Genomic DNA, 6000 nt, shown 5'->3' with positions numbered 1-6000 from the left:
AAACACATAAGGTTACATGTGTGCAATTTGCTGCTTCTGATGACACTGTACTATCTGAGTCTGTTGGGTGGGTGGCAATTATGCAACTTTACCCAAATAGAATCAGATGCACCATCTTGGGTAAAACACACAGAAAGAGGTTTACCAACAAGTGGTTACAGTAAGTTCATAACACACGAGACGGGTGTGAATGTCGAATAACATCACGGTCAACTCGTGTTAGCCAGGGGATCCAAGTCCACGAAAGGTGATATTGATTCAAGAAAAATCACCAGCGGAGGGATCTATAAATGCGGTCTTTGCAACCAGTCCATTTTATCCAGCACTAGTCATGGATCGGCATGATCACACATGCAGGAAAAACATGCGTGAGACGGTCGAGGCGCGACTAGAGCGATAATTGAGTGGTTACTGGTCGACTTAATTTGATTTTGGTAAGCACTTTCTTTAGGGTGGGTTGAACCAAAGTGAGTTTAGACAACTCGATAAAACGATCTCTAAACTCAGCCTTTGTTCCATGTGCAGTTACAAGTTAGTCAAAACCAACTTGTTGAACTACTTTTGACATTGAGCAAGTCCTCTCAGTACCATCGGTAAGCCAAAGGTTGAGAGTTCACATTTGCTAACAAGAAATCCTGCACTTGGTTAAAAATCTATTTGGTCATGTTGTTCATCCGTTTTTCTCATGCGAGATGAATTATCCACTTGTTTAGGGAATACATGGATTAAATAAGAGAGCGAATGAACAAACTCCTGCATTTCAACAACAGGGGAAACAGATCTCTATTTTGGGAGCTAATCAGTTGTTGTCCAACACTAAAAAGCTCCAAGGCTTCACCTTTACACAAAAGATGCAAAGGGAACCTGTATGAGTAGTCACTACCAAGATCAAAAGAAATAAGACCACACATGAAAGTGGTATGCCCTGGCAATGACAGATGTTGCTTGATCTCTTCACAAACAACATAGAATTTGTTTCAAGGGAAAAGTCAACGGAAGATAACACATCAGTGTAATTCCATAATGGATCATGACCAGAGACCTTGATACCGACATGCGCCAAGCAGCAAAATCCTGTGTGCACATTTACAGGAGGCTCTCAGTTTCGCCGTGGTACCATAAGTCCTCAACCATGACACCATTACAAAACTGGCACCAATAATGAATCTCACGAGGTAAAAACAATTTGTGTAGAGATAACCTATTAATATAATCTCATAATGGATTATGACTACTAACTGTGATACTAGCGTGTACCGAGCAGCACAACCTTGTGTGTATACCCACAGGAGGCCCTCAGTTTTTGGCGCGGCATCATCAATTTTAGTCATAACCCCAATACTAGACATAACCAATAAGAAATCTCACACAAATAGACGGGTTAAGGATGACAATATACAAAAGAGACTCCACTTGTAAGAATGGTTACAAGTAGAGAGCCAAATAGATCATGGCCCGATGAAGTGAACAAGGCATGGCCATAACCTAACTTGATGAAAGAAGTACGATGGGAGACTGTTAATTCAGCCCCATGCATATTTCTATGCCCATCATAGAGATCACAAGATCAAGGATTAAGTTGGTATGCCTTCGATAGATATGAAGAAACCAAAGGCATCAATTTCAAGGAAAATGGTCGGACATGTCTTTCCTAGGTTGGGTTAATAAAGTAACATGGCGATCCGCAAGGAGAGGCCAACTATACTAGAGACCGCAACCTGCATCAGCTGATCAAGAGAATGGCTTTAAAAGGAGACATGACTTGAGACCCTTGTTTGAAGTCTAGGTACACTTTAGGTCCGACAAAGAAATTATCTAGGCATGTATTTGTATGTGTTTGGTCATAGAGTGATAAAAATTTAACTTTGGGTCGGGTCATGGTTCACTAAATACGACTAGCCCAATTTTGGGTTTAGGCAATCAAGTTACCAACTCTTTATTGGCCATAACTCAACCTGATGGTTCTCAGATCAGGATTGAGAATTGCTTTATGCTGGACTAACCAGTTTATGCCCAAGATGACATCTATGTCTTGGCTTTTCAGAACAACCATATTAGTAGGAAAGTCCTGTCCGGCCAATGTTAAGGGCACTTGGTAAACCACTTATTTTCACTTTTGGTAGCTTTACTGTCGGGCGTAGAAGACCATTTGTCAACCAACTTCATAGAGGGAGAGGGCCTGAAAAGGTCCAGTTCACCACCAAGTGCTTCTCCCGCTACATGAGAAGGTCCGGCTTCCATTCCGACAGGATTCACAGGGACGTTCGGGTGCAGTTGTGAATACAACACATGAACTTCTTCATGTAGTGTATTATAATAGACCTGCAAGTTATCCATGGCTAAGCTAAGCTCCTCCACGTGGGCTCGAGCTTTGGCTTCCTTAGCCCAGGCGAGTAAACGAGAGTTAACCGTCCAATCGAGCGCTAAATCTCGTTTCGCGAGTTGGTCTTGCAAGTAGCGGATGGCTGCATCCGCGACCCATAGATCATTCCTGTGACGGAGTTCTGATTGAAGCAGTTCGACTTGTGCTTCCAAATCCCCGATAGGATCATTGCTACCACTGCTACTTTCTTCATGTCTTGGGGCAAGTTAATGGCGGGGTATGCCAATGGGTCTAGTAGATTTGCGCGCGGTCTTTCTGATGCGCGACAGCATTTTTCTAAGGGGGAAAACTTATTAGTATAGTTCTTAGCATGATGCATGTGTAATTACAGAATCAACCTTAGTTGATTCGACCTTCTATACATTGCACTCTTCCTATCTGGTCTTTAAGATAAACTCTTCAGAATAGTTAGGTAAGAAGAGAAGAGAGTTTCTAGGTAAGACTTTTAGAAAATCCTTTTGAATATGCCTAATAATATCTGCAAAGAAGGGCTACGCTCCGATACCAGCTGTGATGGAACCTCCCAAGTAATTAGGCCCACCTACAGTTGTCCTTGTCCAACGGACCTCAGACAACCCTGTAGGTGTTAGAAATATGCCCTAGAGATAATCATAGAGATGAGCATATTTCTTTGTATCCATGATATATATATTTAATTGAATATCCATGGAAGGCACCTTGTATTGATTAGCAATTATGTGAATTGTTTGTGAGATTCTTTACTTATATGGTTATTCTAAATGATGTCCCTAGTCAGAGTCGATGACTAGCACATGTATTAGTTGATGACTACATTTCACAAGTCATGAACATGGAGATGTTAAACTAATAATGTGGGCGCATGTATGACATGAGGCTAGACCGACCCAACGTGAGATATTGTAATATAGTTCTCTTCTTGCAACATGAATACTGTATCCTTAGACCTGAGATTGTCGCATGTTCTCAAGATGTGAATTGACTTACTTAGGGACTATCAAACGCTATCCCGTAACTGGGTAGTTATAAAGGTAGTTTTGGGTTTGTCAGGAAGCATGCTGTGAGGCATGGTCAGTCAAGATGGAATTTGTCCCTCTCTTTGTGAGAGAGATATCTCTGGGCCCCTCGAGTGATTGGATCAAGAAATGCATGGCCGTGCTAGGGTTAAGAGTTAACCATTGAAAGGATTCCAATTCACAGTATCGAGAAAGAGAGGTCAGCTTAGAGCCAGACCAAATATCGTGAGACAAAGGGAACAGCATGTACGTAATGTCGCAATGGTTCGTCTGATATGATCTTTACGTACACATAGGAGTTGACATGTCTTGCTAGAGGTCGCTGTCAATTATTGGGCCAAGTAAGAGTACTCGGGCTATGTCTATTTGTACGTGAACCTATAGGGTCACACACTTAAGGGGAAGGAAGCCTAATTCGGATTAGATCCGAAATTAGACTGGGCTTTAGGGTTAATGATGGGCCTCGGCGTCAGAAGCCCACCATAACGCCTATATAATGAGGGGCGGGGGCGCGGTTAAGAGATAACTTAATTCGCCACCTGCGAACTAACAGCCGCCGCCCACCTCTCGCCCTCGCCAAGCCGCCGTCGCGAACCTAGCAGTTCGGTACGCGGCGCTTCCTCCCTGTACGTGTGGATACCTCGGAGGTACTGCATCTGGAGCACTTGGACGAACCGTGCGAGGACGTGAAGGACGCCGGCGACTGCACGGCACTGCTCGACGCGTTCGTGTACATCGAGACGTCTTCCGCTGCTCTGCGCGTCTAGTGGTAATTCCATGACCTATAACCGCAGTAGTTCTTGGTATTATGGGGTTGAAAATTTTGTTTTGCGTTAGTGTAGCCTCCCCGTAATCCTACAGTGGTATCGGAGCCAGGTTCTGCGTAGTTTTAGGTCTGGATCTAGGTTCATGAGATGGATCTATTTGATGCACGGTTTGATTAGATCAATTGGTAATAAAGGGTTGAAGTAGATTACATCGGATATGACTGGAGAGATCAGTTCATCCTTCTCTGTTATGTGTGCGACTTGCCCCTACCGGCTGGAATCACCATCGGGGCTAACTGCGTACACAACTAGCAGATTGATGTAACAGATCAACGTCATGAGTGTAATCTTCTTCGGGTCGTGACCAGGGCTGACCGCTCGCTGACCGGCCAGCGGGACCGCCGTGGCTATCTGCTGAAGTGGCGAACGTATAGAAACGTGTTTGTCTAACCTGTTTTTGCAGGACATCTTGTGATCGGTATGGCTATTGTGTATATGATGCATGTTAATAAATTATTCATGACCTGCGTGTCGTGACCAGGGCAATACGGCTGGAGCCACATGTATTGTCCAAATTTAATGTAATGACCTGCGTGTCAACATGTGATGATCCAAAGCGTATATGTAATTTGTTTACCAGCATACGTTAGATAGGTCTTGAAGGACTCATCACCTGGAGGATGGCATACCTATATCATGGAGATGGAGATCATCGTGATGGACAGATTATTGGAGATGGGGATCACCATGTGACAGCAAGCCATACCGAATCACAACTGTTGTGTGAATGCCATTCTTATTGTTCTACTTGTTTATATTGCATATATGTCCTTGCGTGCGATGTTATAAGTAGGACAATCCCTCATAAATGTTTAAGCTTCAATGCCTCTCCAAACCTTGCACTATCATAAGTCTTGTACAATTGGTGGTGGGTCTATGAAATTAGGGTGCCACCAGTTTTCCTTGACTAGATAGGTTTGTATCGGATACGAACTGCAGAAAGGGTTGGTTAACTTAAACAAAGTCAGCTTAATGGTTAAGGAATTTGAGGCATAAGGTTGGGAGCCGAGACATAGAGATGTCACCCAACAACAGGAGTCATATATATGATATGATTAGCAAGGAGTTGCTTACCAATCTACCTTGTCTTCTAGCGGTGATGCTAAAGCTCACTAGTAGACTTGTTAGTTGTGGGTTCTGAATCACTAAGTATCAATCGAGGGATATTGATTTTAGTGGGAGTAGACTATTAAATGTTTAATATGATTTACTCTGTCATGGATATTTTTGTCTTAGTATTTTGCATTATTTTGTTGTAGATAAATGGCACCTAGCACACCAACATTTACTTTGCGATCAATTCTTGAAAAAGATAAGTTAAATGGAACAAACTATACGGATTGGATCCGTAACCTGAGAATTGTTCTCAGGGCTGAAAAAAAGGAAGACGTTCTAGACACCCCACTGCCAGAGGATCCTGGTGAAAATGCAACTGCTGCAGCTAAAACCGCTTACAAGAAAGCAATGGATACTAATCTTGAAGTGAGTTGCCTAATGCTTGCTTGCATGGAGCCTGAGCTGCAGATGCAGTTTGAGACAAACCATGAGGTGCACGATATGATCGTGGCGCTCAAGGATATGTTCCAGACTCAGGCTAGGACAGAAAGGTTCAATGTGTCCAAAGCCTTTCTGGGATGCAAGCTAGCAGAAGGCGCAGCAGTTGGGACACATGTAATCAAAATGGTTGGTTACAGTCAGAGGTTGGAGAAGCTAGGCTTCCCAATAAGCCAAGAGTTGGCCACTGACTTCATTTTAGCATCTCTTCCGCCCAGCTATGGAAACTTCATCACGAACT

The sequence above is a fragment of the Zea mays genome, chromosome 5 (assembly GCF_902167145.1).
Source record: "Zea mays cultivar B73 chromosome 5, Zm-B73-REFERENCE-NAM-5.0, whole genome shotgun sequence".
NCBI classification, from domain to species: Eukaryota; Viridiplantae; Streptophyta; class Magnoliopsida; order Poales; family Poaceae; genus Zea; species Zea mays.
This window is presented reverse-complemented; position numbering follows the sequence as displayed.